We start from the raw sequence: 21,668 nt of genomic DNA, 5'->3' as shown, positions 1-21,668 counted from the left end.
AACCTCCTGCACTAAAACTGACACTGACAGAGTTACACTAACATCAACACTGACACTAAAACTCTATCTTAGTTTAGTTTTGCTCAGTCAGCTGAAAAAAGAAATACGTTTTTAATGAATAAAATCTTGCAAAATGTATTTTGATTGTTTTTGAGGTTTATTCCATGATGCATCTGAAAGTGTTTTGCATATTAACTGAACACTGCGCTTAAAACTGATGATTATTAGTGTGTGACACCGACACACACACACAAACACAAACACACATACAACAATGATTTCTCTTGTTCTAATGCTGTGGACACTCGGTCTGCTCGCTCAAGGTTCAAAAATATGTTTTCTACATTATAATGATAAAAACCTTTTTTATTTGTTAAAATTTTTTTAATTTGTACTTTGTTTTATTTTTATGCATTAATTTGAACTGTTGTATAGCGAATGCAAGCTTCTTTTGATTTGTTTTTGAACTCTCTCTCAGTGTCTCATCAAGAGGTCCAGACTCCTGAGTCTCTGTGTGTTAAAGCAGGAGATTCAGTCTCTATAAGCTGTACTGGGACCAGTGGAGTTGGTGATGACATGAGCTGGTATCTGCTGAAATCTGGAGAAGCTCCTAAACTCCTGATCTATACAGCAAGTGAACTTGAGTCTGGAGTCCCAGACCGGTTCAGTGGAAGTGGATATGAACCTGATTTTACACTGAACATACGTGGAGTCCAGCCTGAGGATGCAGGAGATTATTACTGTATGGGAGTTTATTCTGCTACAGTATTCACACAGTGAAACAACATCATACAAAAACCGCTCTCTCAGTCAGACGCTACAGAGAACATGAGACTCAGGCTATTGCCCTGTTAACAGTTAAAGCAGCAATGAAGATTTTATTTTCAGTTATTTCATTATTTGTTCACTTTAATTATCATTATAGATTTCAGCAGAAATGAGTATGTGAAATTTTGAGCTCAGCATCATTGAGGACAGAAGCTTGTATTTATGGAATTATAAGCTTTATTATATGCAGAATACATCACATTCTGACATCACATTATACTGTATATGAACATATGCATATATATGTATATATAATTTAACAATATTTATGCACATATGTTTTTTTTGTATTGTTTGTTTATTATTGTGCTCTGTACAAGCTGAAAACTAACATATCTCAGGCTTCACTAAACAAAATTCACAAATGTTGTCTATTGGACCTTCCAATAACTGTCTATTTGTTTTTTAATCATTAAATTATTCATTGTAAAAAAATATATATATAACTAATGGCATTTAATTGTGTTTTAAATTAAATGTGAAATGTATAGAAAGTAAAGGAAAATATTTGTCATCAAAATGGAGCTGACATCATCAGTTGACTCTTTGTCTCCTATCTAATAATGAACATTTATGTAAGACACAGCAGCAAAATTAGAAATTTCCCAAATATCCATCCTACTATACATAGAAATTACTTTTACATTGTGTTTAATCAGAATAATTATACTAAATATAAAATATAAAATACAAGCAATACAATATTACTAATGATATTGATAAATACACATCATTCAGTTCCTGTAGATTTATGTTTGAATTCATCTCCATCATTTAGTTTTCTTTAATGAAATATTAAGGTAATTTGATCATTTACAGTCTTTTACAGGACATAATGAAAAATTACTTTCTAAAAAATGCTGAAACCTGATTCTTTTCAGGTTGAAATTTATAATTTGATTAACTAAGTATACTATTCAATTTCTTATTTCATTCTGCACTTACTTCCAGCACTCAGTTTAGTTCCTCCACTGAAAGTCCACAGTGATTCTCATTCATTCAATGAACAAAAACCTCCAGAATATTTAAAGAGCAATAGAAGTCAGCAATAGAATCCTGCAAAAATGCATGTTTGATTGTTTAATCACATCATGTAAATCCAGGAGGAAACTGAATGTGTGTTTGACAGGAGTCTGTTGAGTGGAGAGTGTTTTGCATGTTTATACTCACAAAACTCCTCATGATCAGTGTGTGTTCAGTCCCGCCAGAGTCACTGACACACCAAACAATAATGGCTCTTCTAATTCTGGCTACACTGGCTCTGCTTGCTCAAGGTTACATTTTTTTCCCTTAATTATTAGACTTTGGTATTCATTTTGTAAAGCTTTGGTTCTCTTGTGCTTTGTTTTCTTCTTTAAATACAAATGTTTTCATAAAGGACATAAATATCTCATTATTTGTATTTAAATGTAACAACACATCTTTCTTTTATCTCTCTCTCAGTGTCTCATCAAGAGGTCCAGACTCCTGAGTCTCTGTGTGTTACAGCAGGAGATTCAGTCTCTATAAGCTGTACTGGGACCAGTGGAGTTGATGATGACATGAGCTGGTATCTGCAGAAACCTGGAGAAGCTCCTAAACTCCTGATCTATGATGCAGATGATCTTGCATCTGGAGTTTCAAACCGATTCAGTGGAACTTATTCTGGATATGAATTTATGCTGAAAATACGTGGAGTTCAGCCTGAGGATGAAGGAGATTATTACTGTATGGGGACTTACACTGGCAGGTGCACACAGTGAAACAACTTCGTACAAAAACCTCTCTCAGTCAGATGCTACAGAGAACATGAGAATCATTTCTAGTTGCCTTGTACAACAGCTGAGCAACAGTTAAAGTTTTAAAGAAGATTTTCTCATGTACTCAACATTTTTTTTTCACTTTAATCTGGTCCTTTATTATGGTGTTTTATTCTGGATCAGTATTCATACAGCGAAACGGCATTGTACAAAAACTTCCCTCAGTCAGACGGTACAATGAATTTACTCACGCACTAAATAAACTCATTTACATTAAATGATCATTTTTCAGTGAACAGAATAGTTTATCAATCTACACATTCTGTCTATGACTCTGTGATAAAGTTAAGGCAAGACACATGCAAAAGAATTTATTGCACATTTATTTGTGTCTGTAGATTATACATATCTTTAAAAGCCAAAATGATTTTATCTCATGCTGAGCCAGAAAATCTTCACTTCAGTAGAACTTACTTTACAGATGTATTCCTATATTACAGAGAGGTTTGTTCACATTTGCCTGATTTCATTTTATTCCTAAAAATATGGTGATTTTTTTTTCTGGCTGTTGATATTTTCAGATTTTTGAAATGATAAAAATAGATTTCCAAAATCCCCTCCATACAAACTCTTGACTCTAATATGTCAACAAAATCTGAGACACAAACTTTTGAAGCTGCTTTATCCAGTGTTCAGATTTCTGTTCTGGAAATAAATGCAAATTAGTGCATATTTAATTAGAAAATGCCTCATTTGTATATTTTAACATATAATTTCAAAAAACTAGTTAACAATGTTTGTGATTCTTCATGTATGATGAAATCTATTAGTTCTTTATTATATTATTACTCTTGTGCCTTGCCTTAATTTTTTTTATTCATCCTGTTTAAATGCATAAATCTTGAGAGTCAGAATTCAGACCCTTTTTCCTATTTCATGTTAGATTAAAATAAAGGATTTCTCAAATACCTTATTTCAGAGTTTTTTTAATATATACATTTTTTATCAATTAAATGTAGCTAAAATATTTTATTTCATTAGATATACAATTAAGATGCCATATTAACATAAATATCTCTTTTACTGTAATCGATATTTTCAAAATTAAAATATTATTTCAATATCCATGCTGTTCATCACAATAATCACAATAGACATCCAAAAAAATCAATAAATAGTGGGATTTCATATTTAAGGTTGTTTTATAATACAGCAAGAAAGTCAACACCATATTTGAGTCAAAATGCTTTTATTTGGCAGCAATAAAACAACAAAGCATCACTGTTACAACAGCTGAGAATATCTGAACATTATACTAACAGAACGAAAGATTCATTGTTGAGCACTGACTGATTTAGGACAGTCCTATGTAAGTTTGTGAGTGTGTGTGTGTGTGTGTGTGTGTGTGTGTGTGTGTGTGTGTGTGTGTGTGTGTGTGTGTGTGAATGAATGCATGCTATCTATATCTTTGTGTGTGTTTCACTGGTCAGCATCACACTGCTGTGTGTTCAGGCTCTCGGTCACTGCTTTCTGGGATGTGTGTGTGGCGTCACAGCTGATGGTTGTTGCTCTGCTCCACTCACTCTCAGTGAGACTCAGGCTGCTGCTCCAGCTGTACAGTCCATCCTTCTGCAGAACACTGGGACTCAGATTCACAGCAGAGCTCCTGCTACTGCCATCCACCTTCCAGCTCAGCTTCCAGTCAGAGGGGAATCCCTTACTGCCCAAACACAGCACTGTAGCCTTACCCTGCTGCAGCTCGGCTCTGGAGGGGGGCAGGACCGTGAGAGTGGGGCGAGTGGCAGCTAGAGAGAGAGGGAGAGAGGGAGAGAGGGAGAGGGAGAGAGGGAGAGGGAGAGAGGGAGAGGGAGAGAGAGAGAGGGAGAGAGAGAGAGAGAGAGATGGGGGGAGAGAGAAAGAGAGAGAGGGAGAAAGGAGGGAGAGAGGGGGGGAGAGAGAGAGAAACATTCTTCTTAAAAACAGCTCTATCAGTCTTTCACTTCCCTTTAAGAGATTCAGAGTTAATCAAGCAGATCTGAAGAGAAACAGCCCGTAAAAACACATTTACCAGCAATCACACATATCTATAATTGGATTTAAAAAATATGAATAATTTTATATTATGGATCTTTGATTATTTGGGAATCTATTTTTTTTTTTTTATTATTAAATATTTTGTTGTTTAACATTTACTGTATTACTAACAGTTACAGATTTTTTTTTTTAGTGAAAGCAACAGCAAATGAAGACATTTTCTGTCTCATGTGACTTGAAAACTTTTCATTAAAAAAAACTTTTTCATTATTCAAGAATTATTAAAAATAATTACAAACTGTTAATAATAAGATACCAAAGCTGTTCTACTATCTATATTGATACTTTTTGCATAACAAAATGTTTTCATGTTTTCGTGTTTGCCTCTGTTAAATCGATATGTGGAGAGTAAAAGACTTATACAGACCTCAACTTTATATTTAATGTCAAATGAATAAAAAATACAAACAGTTATTCTTTGTCAAATATGATTTACCATTTTGATAGACAAAAAATGCTCATTAATACAAAAGTGATTGGTTTAAACTGGTCTATAGAGCTAAGGAAAGTTAAACAATTATTTGGTAATGTCACACCAGATTAAAATTAGTCATTATTTTTTTTTAAAAATCCTCTTATGTTCTTTTCATTCTGTTTCATTATTTTTTACATAAAAAGAGATTTACTTACTTCCAACTGAGAGTCGTGTTCCTCCACCGAACGTGCGCCACAGTGATACAAACCCAATGAGCGGCTGTACAAAAACCTCCTGCACTAAAACTGACACTGACAATAACCAGTTTGCTCTTTCATAACTAATAGCAAAGTAAACAAACAAACAAAACAGATAAATTGCATAATTAAACCAGTTTAATTTGGATAATTTCCCATTTACTAAGAAAAATAATCATAATTATTACTAATTAAGAACTAAATATGTACATCAATCACTTTCATGTGAATTTACAGTATATTTTGATTCTCTTAATCATTTACTTCACTCAAAAAATATATATTTAAACTTTTTATACAGCTTTATATTTACAATCCAATTAATGCAGTAATAAAACCAACAGTAATGCAACCTATTCAGATTCACATTTCATTAGCGTTTATTTATTTATCTTATTTTATTCTGCACTTACTTTCAAAACTCAGTTTGGTTCCTCCACTAAAAATCCTCCACAATAATTCATTCTCATTCACTGCAAAAACCTCAAGAATATTCTGAGAGTGCCACACATGTTTAAATTAAACCATGATGATTAACTCATAATTAAAATATGCATACATTACAATGCCCATCATCATATGATATTTCAGTTCAGAAAAGGGTTTTTCCACTGTAATGTAATTTTGCATTGGCAGCTCATGCTTCAGTGCTCTGCAAGGGTTTATAGTCCTGTGAACGATTTTAACACAAGATCTGTCCACATACAGAAGCCAATATGATTCTCTTCATCTGGGCAATTTACTGCATCCAAGGTAATGAAACAGAAATATATATATTTTCCTAATATATTTTTCCTTTTTTATGTATTTTACTAAATTTTTGCACAAATAATTATTTGAATTCAGCAAAGTTTTCTTTGTCTCACAGGCTCTTCGGGACAGGTCGTTGTGACTCAACCTGAGTTTAACTCAGTTCAGCTGCTCAAACAGTCTCTATTGATTGTAAGGTCAACACTATAGTTTATAGGCATCCAACTGGATCAGTATCCAAAGATTACTACATCTCCTGGTACATTCAGAAGCCAGAGGAACCCCCTAAACTCCTTATATATTACACAACAATGAAGCCCTCAAGTGCTCCATCTAGAATGAGCGGTGGAGGCAGTTTTCACTCTGGAGGAAACGGTCTTGATTTCACTCTGACCATCAGTGATGCCCAGCTTGAAGATGCTGGAGATTATTATTGTCAGAGTTATCATGAGATCAGTGGCAGCAATGTGTTCACACAGTCAAAAAACGCTGCACAAAAACCTCCCTTGGTTAAACCACAGAGAATCCTCTGATGCATCCGAGACCTACAGGTGCAGAAATGAGAACAAAAACAGGGGTTAGCAATGAGATACACATATGTATGCGTTTTATGTATTCTTATTTAATCTAATTAATCTTCAAACCCAGATCTGCCCTATAGAAATAATCATTGAATTTCTTGCTGTTCCTGTAACTTATCTCTTTTTTTCCCCGGACAAATCAATTGTGTTCTATATATATTTAGTATAGTGCTGTCTACACAAACATAGGCCTTTGTGAAAAATCATATTTAAACAATACCTCTATAGATCCATGTGATGTGCGAGTTGTTCAGTATGCAAAGATAAAACTCTATTGTGTCACACAAAATAAAGAAGCAGAAATTCATATTCTTTATTTCTTTAGTTATACTGTTATAATGTAGTTGTCTTTGTAATCTAACAGATACCATTTTGAATCCATATCATATACCACCTCCATCTCAACCATAATATAGTAAATTATCTCAGGAAGTTTTGGGCTAAGTAGATATAGTAAGTTTGCACCCACTCTTGAAAACGTTGCAAATTCAAGGAGAAGTGTATCCACCCATATATCTGCCCGAATATATATATATATATATATATATATATATATATATATATATATATATATATATATATATATATATATATATGAATAAAGAACATAAGGAATATGACACAATAAAAACATAACCATAATCAAATATTTTAATATATAGCCTAATTAAGATTTTTAATTCATTTCTTGTTTATCACAATAAAAGGAACCTGAGAAAAAAAACTGTAAAATAAACATAAATCACATATAGCCTAAAGAAATATTTATCTCAAGTGCATGTGCTTATTTTCTTTTTAATATCTTTTGGAAATAAAATAAAGGTATCAACACTGTCCAAAGGCCAATAAAACCAAATACAGAGAAAGAAACTTGTAATGTCTTACTGCCCCCTACTGGAACTACGAGAAGAAGCAAATTAGAAGCACGTGACATTAATGAAACCTCTGCATTGTTCAACTCCTGAACTCAAACTTCATTCATTTTTGAAGAGCAAGAGTTTTGCATAAGCACATGGACAATGCTTTTGAAACACAGAAGGGTGAGTTTGATAGTTGTTGGTCATGACAACAGACTTTTATGTAGGCTACGTAAATATTTTTAACTCTAAATTCTACAAAAATGAGAAGAGTGCAAACCCCAATGTATCATTCGTTCAGTCGTTTTTTGATTTTATAAATTTTAGCCTATACGTGTACTGTGTTTTGATCTGAAAAAACTCTAGACATTTATCTGCACGTCCACAACATAGACCTTCTTCATCGTCTCTGGCATATGATCAAGTGAATATTGATCAACTCAGATCAATAGTTGGTGTTCACATAATGCAATAAAAAACATTGAATCTCCATGCAGATGTTGCAGACACTGGTTGTAAACTCTGCAACATCCTACCAAGTTGCTATTGTTGTTTCATCACTAGAGGGCGGTGTCACAATACATACCACTGTCCTTCTGATTTAGGTCTATTTGTGTCTCTTGTCCATGTAAGTCTAGCATAGTATGGAGTCTTAACTACAGCTAGCCTACATGGTAAAATTGAGAGATCACTTCATATTCATTACAATTGTTCACATGTTAAGTTATTTTGAGAACAGCTGAGTTGCCTCTTATTGCTGCACTATTCACATCACATCTGTCAGTGGTGACATTTCCATTATTTCCATTATCCGGGTTCAAATCCCGCTCGGAGCGGGTCTAGTAGGACCCGCATTATTACATTATTCCATTATCCGGGTTCAAATCCCGCTCGGAGCGGGTCTAGTAGGACCCGCATTATTCCATTATTCCATTATCCGGGTTCAAATCCCGCTCGGAGCGGGTCTAGTAGGACCGGTTACATTTGGTGCCGTGGACCCGGATGGGAATGAGGTTTAGGGGTGTGAGTGAAACTGACGTAGGCCAGTAAGATGTAAACCTCATTCACCTGGCCTCAAGAGGTGCACTAGCAACTGATGCTACAGGCTTTAGCATCCTTGGCCCTGTCCCAAATGGCACACTTCATGTGCACTTTAGGTCTTGTGGAGCGCCCCCTTTGCGGTTGATATGTACCCTCGATGTACACTTTTGTCGAGCCCGCACTGAAGTGAACTCCGCAGTAGACTTCTTCCCGACAAGTCAAAACAGCGTTACGTCACAAAAGTGGAGACCCGTAGGAAGACCGCAAGTGTTTTGGGTGCCATTTGGTACAGTGCCCTTGTTAGTGCTCCCATCTCCCACGTCAGAGACCTGGTTCGATTCCTGGTCGGAGAGGGGCGAGTAGGACCGGTTACAATAGCATAGTGATACCAAGAGAGTTATGGCTGTCATCAATTTCACAACGTAATTTTGGGAGGAGTGAACCCATCTAATCTTTTAATTAAACGCCGGAGCAGCCGCTCACCTTGCTCTGGCATCAGCTGTTTTGGCATCCCTCCACCTCCCCAACTCCACCAACATAATTTAGGCATCTTGCTACCATACTCATCATCCAAGCATTAGCAGTCCCACTGGGGGATATATCTAAGCTCGAGTTGAAGCTGCTTCCTCGAGCCCCTCCACTGCGGACAGCAAGCCAAATATGCTTAACCTTATAGCTTAAAGATTATATGGGCAAAGGAACTCATGAAATTTCAGTAAACTACCTTTTTTGCCAGACCTTCTTTGTTAGATTGCTCTGCAGATGCTGCCACCTATAACTGTCATCTTCTTTTGGAAGGCTTGATGTTTGTTGGTTTTTTTGCACACCTTGTGGAAACTATACCCTTTATTACATCTCTTCAGTATGTCTAGTTTTTTTATTTTTGTCACTACCCCTGTCTATTATTTATTTATTTATTTTATTTTTTTACAAAGACAATCATGTGTCTTTAAATGCTTTACCTGGTGAAACAGCCGTGGCATTTAATGCCCAGTGAAAAGCAGCACCCTGAAGCATCTAATCACTGTCCCCAGCGTGGAACTTTGAAGTGCTATCAGGTTCAACGCTGAGGCGGGTGAATAGGCAAACAGACCTTTATTGTCGTAGAGGAGGTTAAGCACGGAATAAAAGAATAGTTGAGATCGCTTGTCTACCCTGGAGCCTGGCTGCCCCAGGAGGAGGGGAGACCAATCTGGGAGAAGAGGAGCAAGCACCCCATACACAAGCATCATATTCTCTGGTGGTTAAGCTAGAGAGATACAGGTGGAATGTATTTATTACCTTGTAACGCCTGACGTATGAAATAATAGTCCAAATCCCCCAAATATTTTTTTTTTGTTGTAGGCTAATAACTTAAGTCAGTAGTAACGTTTACTATAGGCATTATGGGATGGGCATATATTACTCTTGGCTCATTAGGTGACTTTCACTTTGCTTTACCACTGCCTCTGAGGCTCATTAGGACTTTTACAGCTGAGCTTGTGATTACCAGCTCTGATCTACCTCCTCTTTAGAGTTCAGAACACAGCCCTGGGTTACCTTGGGTCAGTGCACCCACACACAGGCCCTCATACAGACCGGGAGGCGTGGTCTTCACCATAATTCCCGCTCTGAACCTGAGCATCATCACCCAATAAACTGGTGGTTTTTAAGAACATTCAGTGTGAATGACGTAGAAGATTCGCCAAATGGTAGCCTACTGATGCATCAGCACAATGTTTGCTAGTGTTCACTGGTTATCTTTAGGTTGGCGTATGCTGAGATTACTTTTTTGGCCTATTAAATGTAATAGCATATTTAATTCTAATTCTAATTATGCAATTAAAACAATCATTATAATACCTGGTAAAACTGCATAACAGCTGTTCATCATAAAGTTTTTCCACAGGGAACTCTGCCCACATTTTCAGAGCTGGGTGTGAATGTCCTGCATGTTTGTGTTTACTCACTGTTACCCTGGTATGTCTCTACCGTAACCCAGTGTCCTCTTTACTGTAACAGAACACAGCCAAAGAGTCAATATTGTAAATTTAGTCTTGCAGTCTGCAGAAAAGTGCCAAAGCCTGAGTTTAGAGCCTCTGTGCTGGCCTTTTCATAACACTGCGTGGTTGGAAGTAAATCCACATAGTTAATGGACCATGGTCCATTAGTAATTCCCTGTACATAAACATTAAATGTCTGAGTGTTTGCATGGATGCTAGTAAGATTTAACCTGTATTTTTCCTAGTTTCTTTATAGGGCTAAATTATGGCTGTTAATTTAATATGATTAATTCAAAATAATAATGTAATAAAAAAAAATAACACATTATTCATACCCCCTGTCTATTCAGTGGGTTTTTTGTATTAAATTTGGGGGCTCAGCAAATATTGAGGCAATTAATTTGATAATTTTACACTTTACAATACAATTAATATTCATTATTGCATTAGGTCTGAAAAAACTTTGACAGCATTTAGTAATCTAGGATAATATTAATTTATAGATTATCTATCTGCTAATTTATAATATTACAATTAAATGTTTTTCAGAGAAAGAGTTTCTTTGTTTTATTTCTCCATATCTTTTTAGATAACTGGTATCAATCTCAGACAGGTTTGTTAAATAGTTTGCCAGGTCTACTTGGGTAAATGAAAAGACTATTAAAGAGGTTGTTCCACATTATTAAGCAAGTCACAGTTCTCATGCAATATAGGAGGAAGAAAGATCTTTCTGAAGATGAAAAGCATGACATTTTGTGTAACGCAAAAAGCATGAAAACAACTAATATTGTGTGAAAATTGAACAGAGATTATCGAACTATCTTAATATTTCTGAGTAATTTACAGCACAAGAGAACTCGGTCAAAGGAAAAGGAAAGCTTCTGTCAAAACAAATGAATTGTATTAAAAGGACAGCTAAAAAAAAGCCACTGTTGAGCAGTAAACAGTTATTGTAAAGTGTTTAAATTTATTCGGAGGCCATAAATTTACATTTTATTATGTCTGTGGATAGTCAACAGCATTTTGACATATGCTAGTTTGCACAGCAATTCTTAACAGACAGGAAACTGACAATTGGTACGTCTGTTACACAGCGCATAGAAAAACTGAAATAAATCTCAAGGCAGGGCATTAGCTGTGCCAAAATTGTTGTGTGGTTGGACTCCCTTCGGGTTTGGCCAAATTGCATTTGAAAATTTCTCTATAAGGCCAAAGGATCTTATGTCAGTCGTACATGTTTTCCACTGTTTGTTAATCCCCCAGGGGACACAGAGGAGTGAAAATGAAATCAGTGTTCCAGGTTAAAGCAAATAATCAGCCTCCCTCAATGGAAATCCAGGGCAGATTGATGTCATTTGTTTCTAAGGACTAATTGTGCCCAATCAAGCCTTGATGCCAATGAAGTGGATCAAATGATTGACAAGTTCTGCTCAGTGTTGACTTTGGACCAAAGGCAGGTCGTTAGATCATGAGTTTAAGCTCAGGGAGGAAATAACACGTTGGCGGTGTCAGCGGGCCAGGTGAGTGCACAGACTCTGAAGTGCAGAAGAAGAATGTGATGTCAAAGGAAGAATTCAAAGTACTAGAATGTTTAATTTCCGCTTTATAAATGCGTAGTGACCGCCAAAGAGACTGAATAAATGATCGCTTATGCACACTCGAAAATAATTTTTGTCTTTTTCTCTGGAAAATAATTATAATATTTGGCCCTTGCAGCATGATGACATATGTTTTCACAGCTTTAAGAAGCACTCAAATAACAGAGGTGAAAATAACATTAGGTAATCCTCCAGAGTGCCTGTTTTGTATGCAGGCCTCCTCAATGCAAAATGGAGCTCCATTCTTTTTTTCATCGCACATGCACAAGTCAATTACTTTAGGTTTGAAGTAGATCGGTGTGTTAGGGTTTGATTCAGCTACACCTCTTTGATAAAAAATAAATAAATCTGCAAATTTAAATATTCAACTTTTGACTCTAAAGACGATCCTTGCTTTGATGTGCATCAAGCTTTTTTTTTCCCTTTATAAACCGACAACAGTTAATACCCACAGCGGGGACAAGGTGTTGAGAGAGCGGTGGCTAATGTTGAGTGATGGTGAGGCGGTGACATTGTATCCAACTTCCAGAGCCCCGTGTCGGTGTCTGCCACCTCATGGCACTGCTTTAACCCCCCAGAATTCCTTGCATTCCTCCAGTCGCGGGCCACAAGCTTCACTGTGGGCCATTTAAGCTGACTGACGTTTTTTTTTGCTACCATTAAGCACCACCAGGCAATTGACCTCCTGACCCTCTACAAGCGACCTGTTGGAGCGGCTTTCAAGTGTATACTTAAATCTTCATGGGAATGGCCTCCCTGATCCAGGATCAGGTCCCCCTGAGCAATCAACACCTAGAGGTTAGTTGGGTGAGCCTGAACCTTGTGGTCAGTCTAGCATGCTAAATAGTTTCTGTCTTTGCTCTGGCTGTGTGTGTGTGTGTGTGTGTGTGTGTGTGTGTGTGTGTGTGTGTGTGTGTGTGTGTGCGTGCATGTGTCTGCGTGTGTATTGTGTAATGTATTTGCCTTTCAAGTTCAATTATTTTGGAAGCAGTTTTGTTTAGGAATGTTGTTGATTGGCTGACACAAATATCATATTTCATGTCATATTTAACTAACAATAATGCGGTATTGAGGGAAAAATGTTTTAGTTGTATATTAGTGTTTTATTAGGGCTGTTTTCAGATCTAAGAGCAAGAAATTGTCTCAGGTTGTGGCTTGATTTGTCATCTTTATGTCTAAAAAATTACAACATTTTAGCTATTTAAAGATGTCTGAAGTACAATTTTAGCAGTTTGGAAAAACTGAAAATGTTAGCTACAATCCACTTTTTTAATATTTGGCTTTAATGTCACTCAAAAATGAAAATTCTGTCATGCACGTTCCAAATCTGTATGATTTGTGTGTGTGTGTGTGTGTGTGTGTGTGTGTGTGGAACATGAACGGTGATTTAAATCTTTACTTATGCACTATGTACTCATCATGTTGTGTATACATTTTATAAGGTTATTTTGTAATTCACTGTCGGAGTCTGATCGCCCCTCCTTCTCCGCTACATAATTAAAGCTGCGGCAGTTGAGTGCATGAAGTGTCCAACATTCCACACTTTTTTTTCAGTTAATTGAGTGCATCCTCTGGGAATTTAAAGTGTACTTTTTCTATGTGGAATTTTCAGTGAGAACACACAACTCACACTATTTATACAAAAAAATGTCATACAATAGTGCATAAATACGCATATTGGGACGTACCTAGGAGCTTTTAAATTTCAATAAAGGATGCAGAAGCACTATAATTAGTGCTTTATAATTATAATTTTAAACTATGATACAATACCTTGAAAAGTATAGATATTCTATACCATTTTCGACACCATGCATGGGGGAAAACTGCCATATATACTGCCATACAGATATGATCATAATTTTCTAATAATTTGGGTAAGTTTGTTGCAATAGCTTTCACATAGCAGAGGGAGGCTTTATTTGAATCTTTGGGCTAAACTTGCAAAAAAAAAAAAAAAAAAAAAAAGACAAGTAAAAAGTCGGTAATAAAATAAGAAATAAATAAATGTAATAAAATAAAGAGAGAAATTAAATAAACATGGCTATAAGTTTTCCAGGTGGGTCTAACAGTATATTTAGGTAAGAAAATACTACAGAAATTAAAGTGATAAAATGTAAAATAACACTGGATGGTCTTCATTGTAAAATTTAAATACAGATTAATGCTTACAAGAGCAGTGAGTGATTTTCAGTGAGTGATTTTCTTTGTCTTTTGTTCTTTGATAAACATGACAGACAGCAGAAGGAATATTAGGCTGCTGTCACTTTAAGAGCTTATGCATGGATCCAATATACTGTTGCACAACATGCGTTTTCTTTCTCAACTATTTACTTTCCAAAACTGACTGTGTTTTGACAGTTTTGTGTGTATTTGAACGTTTAAGCCCAGTAAGCCTCTCATTTTGGTACTTTCAACTCACAAGCTGTTTGAAAGGAGGCTTTAGGTGCGTGCCACACAGACTTTATATATAGAAAGACTGTGCATTCGTATTACTATGGCTGTGTCAGAAAACTTTGGCAGCTGACATCTTTCCCTATCAGGCAATGACTTTGCAGGCAGCGTTTGCACATGAAGGCACCTCACAAAACTGATTTCGGACAGTCTTCTGAGGCAGCAGAACGGTTTAACAATCTGCAGCAAAATAGAGAGAGTTTTGGTAATAAAGAAGCAATTAATTAATAACTACAATAGTAATTTCTCCCTAGAAATGACATCAAAATTGGACAGCGTTTGTCAAAAACAAACATTTATACAGAAACTGACCACCACTTGCAACTTTCAGACGCCATTTTTATTTTTTTAGCTCAACTGTCACAGAATGATGCACAGGATTGTGGGATATCAAAAGCAGCAAGGATACATCTATGCTGCCTTCAAAAATCAATCAGATGGGGGTATTGATTTACAGTATTCCTTACCTGATTCATCCCCCCCTAGGAGCGGATTCCAGATGCTCCAAAACCCAATATTCCATGGGGAACAATGGTGGAACAATCCCAGCAGAAGGTCCAGGATGCTGGGCTAAGCAGAAGATCACCACATCCGAGCAGACGATTCTAACCTCTGGAAGGCCAGCTGGCTTGAGAACACCTGGAGGATCGGCTGGCTTGTTAAGGTCTGGAGGGCCAACTGACTACAAGAACGTCTGGATGGGTGGCTGGCTTAAGAACATCTGGAGGGCCGGCTGAGAGAAGGGGTCTGGACTCTGAAGTGCCGGCTGAGAGACGGGTGTCTGGATTGCCGACTAAGAGAAGGGGGTCTGGACTCTGGAGTGCCGGCTTACTTGCTGACGTCTGGAGTGTAGGCTGACTTGTTGACATCTGAAGGGCCAATTTCAGCAGACCTAATGAGAAAACAGAGTTCATGGGCGGCCATCAAGGTCGGGATGAGGGAGCTATAATCGGCCTCCGTGACGAGGGAGCTGTGATCGGCCTCTGTGGCCGCGACGTGGGATTTTGATCGGTCTCCATGACGAGGGAGCTTTGATCTGCCTCCGTGGCCGTGGCCATGGCCGTGATGAGGGAGCCCCCAAATTTTCTTGGGAGGAGCCATAGCCATCATGGACAGTGCTGCAGTTACTATAGATTTTGGGGCTTGAGCGGGCTTCTGGCGGAGCTCTGGGGCATGAGCGGGCTCCTGGCTGAATGGGCTGGAGCGGACTCTGGAGAGGGCTCATGGACTAGAGCGGACTTTGGAGCAGACTCTGTAATCTCTTTCTCTGGAACGGATTCTGGAATTTCTTCTTCTAGAACGGACTCTGGAATCTCTTTCTCCAGAATGGACTCTGGAGTTTCCTTTCTGGAACAGACTCTGGGATTTCACTCGCTACAACGGACACAGGAACTTCTTTCTTTGGAACGGACCCTGGACATGGGAACCGAAGAGTGGAGTGATTCTTTAGAGCCGACAGACATGAGGGGAGGATCCGCTAATTTCTATGTAATATCCGCACTGTTGGACACAGCCTTCCAGGCCCGGGGAAAGGCTGGAGATGTTGCTTTTCTGGATCGAGGAATAGTAGGATACTCTGGCATGGCGGCCATGATGGTTGGAGACAATGGTGGTTCTTTGACAAGAACATATTCTATGGTTGACTCAGGACCGGCAGAGACAAGGGAGCTTGGGATGGTCTCACTGTAGTCTACAGGAGAATTATGAAACCGATGATTCGACTGTAGATGATAAACCACGATTTTCACTGGCAGCAGTTGGCAGACATTGTCATCTAGTGCATTTTGGAAGCAGTGGATAAGGACACGACCATTCCTCTTCATCAGGTAATAGTAGTTCAGGAATTCCTCCACATCCTGAAATATTGTGCAGAGGAAAGCCTCGGGTAAAAAAAAAAAAAAATACCCACAACCATTTTGGTTGTTCTGGTTTTCTGTCACAATCAGAAGAGGAGATGGCAGATTCACAGATACAGGTTCTTTATTGAAACATGAAACCATAAGGAATGAATCAGGAAGGCCAACTGTATAAGAGAAAGCCACTGAGTCACAAAGTCAAAGTCTGGTAATTCAAAGTCTATATGTCCTTTGAAGGTATAGAGGAATGAAGATCATCACTGCAAGGAAGATGATGATGATCGAGATGGGTATCCACAAGGCAGGAAAGCAGCCAGGGAAGCCCATACACACGGTAGAGCAGGTGAGAACCTGGAGGAATGTTGGGAAATGGAGTCCTGAGTGTGCATGAGGGAAGGAGGACCGGTGCAATTGTGACAGTATCTCACGAGACAGGAAGTCAAGCTGACTTTGAATTCGGACGTGCCTTTGTCTTCCTACCTTGGAATGCGTCCTCTGAAGGCAGCATTTTTCAGTTTTTGGATGCAGCCTATTAATGGGAGAAAGTGCAATGCGCAATATGGCAAAATAAATCCTGCCTTCCAAATAAAGGAGCCGCCAATTGCCAAGTGGTAAAGTTATCGCATCACTGCAGCTGCCGTTAGATGCTCTAGTTGCTATAGAAACAGTCAATGCATGCGCACTGAATGCTCCAGCCTGAAAAATACGCTTTTTTAACGTTATTTGAGCATAAGAATCCACATTTATGATACAGTTGTTGTCAAATTTCATTGGTGATTTCAAATATGAAATTTAATCATAAGCTTGGTGAACAGCTTTGGAGTATTTGACATTTCCCCATTCAAAGAGATAGGAACTACACTTGCATGACTGAAATAGCTGCCCAAGAGGCTTTTCAAAGATGGTTGCCGAGTGAAATGACTTGTCTTAAAGGGACTTTGATATAGATCAGTGGTGTGAGCACTTTTGGTGTGAGCACAAAACCTGTGGGAATTAGTAAAATTATGCTCAGTACAAGCACTATTCAATGTGAGAAAATGAGACGAGTGAGAGGAGGTGGGTTTGTGTCACTTCACCGTCAGAGAGAAAGAAGAGAGCAAGAACGTGCAGCTGGTATCGGTGTATGGCAGAAAAGGTGTTTTGGAACTGCTTCAGATATTTCAGTATCGATACATTTCGAAATATCAATATTTTTGACAGCACAACTATAATAGTATCATAAAAGATAAAAGTTATAAATGTTCCTCACTAGAAATGACAATTTTTCATTTTCTTAAATGTGGACCACTAAAATTCATTGTAATGGAAAGGGCTGCTACTGTGAAGAAGCTAAATTCTCAATTTGTAGCCTCTCGATAATTGTCTTTATTATTAACCTAGTAACAAGTAACTGAAGCAACTATAAATAAATGTTTCCCAGTCTTCTCCAGGGTAAGGAACGGTTTAGTTCAAGCTGCATTCTTAAATAAATCAATATCTTATTCAAACAACCAGAATGTGATCTACTCCACAGTTTCCATACTTCAAGCTTTTTCCGTTTAAAATGAGATTAGTTGGTAGATTGGTTAGATGTTTTATCCAAAATTTCAAGATGTTGACCTAAGTGACCTAAGTTCAAGATGTTAAAGTACTTTTTATCATATCCTTTGTACACTTCCTTACTAATGTCCTCCTGGATGCAGTTTGCAAGCTGTAATTGGAAGCATGTTTTTCATGTGCTCTTAAAGTTCTATCAAGATGTTAAATCTGCTCTAGATAAGATGACCAGAGATACTCAGGCAGTATCAGAGGAGGCTGTTACCCATTATGTTGATAAGTAATATATGATTCATATTACTAGAGCTTTATTGTATGATATGGCTTCTATTGAGAAAAAAAGAACATGCTTTAGAAAAGAGTACCCTGTCACTTATTGGGAAAAAAATCTTAAAATTCCACACCTGGAATTAAGAAAGTCCCTGACAAATCAGGTTTTACAGAAGTTGAATCTGTAGTTATGTGAGCTAGTGTGTGTCTGTATTTGTACTGTATGTGTACATATGGATCTTTGTAAATGTGTGTAAATCGAACTTCTTAAAACCCCTCCCCCTATTTAATTCAATGCAAAAACACTTCCTTTTCCACCCTGTTCATGTCATAACACATTTCCTTTTTCTCCTGGATTCAGACACTAGACTGGCCCAGCAGAGCGGGACAGGTTTTGGGTTTCCTCAAGAGGACTGAGGGTTTCACAATCAATGAACACTTTGCTGATTTTTATTGACCATAAAGTTCCGTTTTACTTTCATGGCATGTAATTCATGCTAACATCTTGAAGGTTTGTTTTGTGATCAAAGGATATTATAATAGTGAATATAGATGCTAATACAGCCTTTAAGGTCTCCAGTAGCATTTTTTTTAAATGACACTTTTAAAAATGTCACTTTAGTGTGCAAGAAATTGGAAAAAACTTAATTCTTGGATGACCTAGACTTTGGCTGTGTTTGTAATACTAACCCGTTAATAAGTTTGGTTAGAATTTTTACATGATCCAAAATAGTAAAAATAGTAATGGGAAATCAAATTTTAGATAACTATTCCTGAATTTTCAGCATTATTACTAGTCTTCAGTATTACATGATCCTTCAGAAATCAATCATATGATGATTTCATGCTTATTATCAATGTTGAAATTGTGCAGCTGTGCATGCTTAATATTTTTAAATGTGACCCTGGACCACAAAACCAGTCACATGGGTCAATTTTTTAAATTGAGATGTATACATCATATTAGGCTGATATACAACTATTTGAAAATCTGGAATCTGATGGTGCAAAAAAATCGAAACATTGAGAAAATGGCCTTTAAAGTTGTTCATTTATGTTCGCGATATAATGTTTTATATTTTTACGGTAGGAAATTTACAAAATATCTTCATGGAACATGATCTTGACTTATTATCCTAATGATTTTTGGCATAAAAGAAAAATCGATAATGTTGACCAATACAATGTATTTTTGGCTATTGCCACAAATATACCCGTGCTACTTGTGACTGGTTTTGTAATCCAGGGTCACATATTATAAACGTCTGTCACCAAATGACTGTCTCTTTTGATCAATTCAATGCGTCCTTGCTGAATAAAAGTACCAATTTCTTTAAAAAAAATCAATCTTACTGACCCCAAACTTTTGAATATATAATTTATACACTGTGTACAGTATATGCAAATAAAAATAATGAAATATATAACCTAGTACACTGTGTGCTCGACCTTTCATTTTAAGTGAAATGAAGAAGTAATTACTCAAGATTCTTTTAACAACAGTCTGTTTTAACTATTGACATTTCTAAACAAATTTGAATTACAATGCTAAATTACAACATTTCCAATACTCAGTCATTGAATAATGATAATTTTTTCATGTACAGTATTAAAAATAAAATAAAACAGTAGGCAATATACCACATAGTTTCAGTAGTAAACTAGTATTCCATTCTGAACAGAGCCAGTGGCTCACTAGTCCTCTTCTTTCTTTTTTCTTTTTTTGTTAGACTCATTAAACGTCAGCCTTATAGAAAGAATAAAGTAACATTTTGTTTGCAGAGTATTGACTGAATCCTATGAGAAAACCACTTGCTTTTGGCCTGTACTATAAATATTGTTAAGGGTTCATGGAGTCTGAGTCAAGTACACTAAGAATTGCCATTACAAAGCTGTGCAACTATGTTCACCAGCCATGACATCACAGAAAGGTCTTAATGTTGGATAAAAGCACTTTGAGTTGGTTAACCTGCTGTTTTACCTACAATCGTTACCTTGTTGTGACAAGGTGAAGGACGTTTAGGAATAGACAATCTGTAGGTCATTACTGCCAAATGAAAGCCTGTGATCTTTGTATAAAACTCTTCTGCTAATGGGTAACCTGTGTCCAGTGTCATTTCCTTTTGATGTGCAAATGCCACACTGATCTGGGAGCCGAGCTCTCAGCAAACGTCCTCAACAGGCACTTTTAATTAAGGGCGAGAGAAAGCCTCACTGTAGACTCCCCTCATCTGTTTCACATTTTCTCCACCGAACCACTGTAAAGGAACACTGCAGCCCCTGTCATATCAACTCTGCTTCTAATGTGTAAAAGAAGTCCAGAGGTCTGATTATCATTCAGTCAAAACATATGAGCCGGGGTCAGACCTGTCTAGCGCTGACTCGGAGTCCTCCGCTAAGTAGCCTAATCCACGTCTAACTAAACCAAGTATGCGAAGCACCGCAGTAGCCTCAACCAAAGCCATATGTTCCTGAGCGCTACCTATTTCAAACATCTGCACATCTCCAAATCGCTTTATCCCCTTATAGATGGTGCAAAGCTGTTGGGTCGGTGGTGACGCACAGAACCTTGCTGAGAATAATTTTTGACCTGTTTTGTGGAGTTTTAGTTCAAAGCTAAGTGATTCTTCAACTAGGTACCAGGAAAAGAAAATCTTCTGTGCTTTCGCAATTTCTAAATCACTCCCAGTTCGCTTGTTGTATTCCTCATTTGTAAGCTGCTTGGGATAAAAGCGCTTTCTAAATGAATATATGTAAAAGTTGTGTAAGCCAACTCATGCACCTTCACACCTAATTTTAAATGGCATTATGTTTTTACACAAGGGCTGTGTTTGAAATCTCCCCCTACCTCATTCACTATTCCCTACATTAGTCCACTAATATAGTCCACTCGATGGAGTGAATGAAAACGAGTTAGTGTATTCGGACACTGAGTGTGCTTTTGGACACTTTTGCATAGTTTGTGCTTGCTGTTTAATAATCATTTGACACTTGGCAAACTGGAAGCTCCAGTAATAAAAAGATTGATCTTGATCTCTGGCATGGAAACTAGCATGCATAAACCTCAATTAAACAATTGACCATCACAGTGAATTATGGGTATTCTCTAGCCGTTGAGCGTACATCGGTTGTATCGGTATTGCGGGAATGAGTGCACTCGATAACGTCCACTATAGTTTCGGACAACACTACAAATGGCAGTTCCCTATTTAAGGATATAAGGGGGCGATTTCGGACACAACCAAGCACAATAATGCTCAGAATGCAAATAATGTGTGTGAAATAATATTACAATTAAAAATAACTGTTTTATATTTCAATATATTTTAAAATGTAATTTATTTCTGTGATGACAAAGCTGAATTTTCAGCCACCATTACTCCTGTCTTGATCACATGATCTCACATTAT

General features: G+C 37.2%; 2 gene segments (V, D, J or C); one reads left to right on the top strand and one right to left on the bottom strand.

Moving 5' to 3' along the window:
• Window positions 1-239: 239 nt before the first annotated feature.
• On the top strand, window positions 240-3,530 carry LOC307163478 (immunoglobulin kappa variable 1-39-like). The segment is given in 3 exons: window positions 240-323; window positions 479-742; window positions 2,272-3,530.
• LOC307163479 (immunoglobulin kappa constant-like) lies at window positions 3,133-6,624 on the bottom strand. The segment is given in 2 exons: window positions 6,389-6,624; window positions 3,133-4,372 (listed from the first exon to the last, which is right to left on the bottom strand).
• Between the last annotated feature and the right edge of the window lie 15,044 nt (window positions 6,625-21,668).

Source organism: Squalius cephalus (assembly GCF_949319135.1).
Source record: "Squalius cephalus genome assembly, chromosome: 8".
NCBI lineage: Eukaryota > Metazoa > Chordata > Actinopteri > Cypriniformes > Leuciscidae > Squalius > Squalius cephalus.
This window is presented reverse-complemented; position numbering and strand designations above follow the sequence as displayed.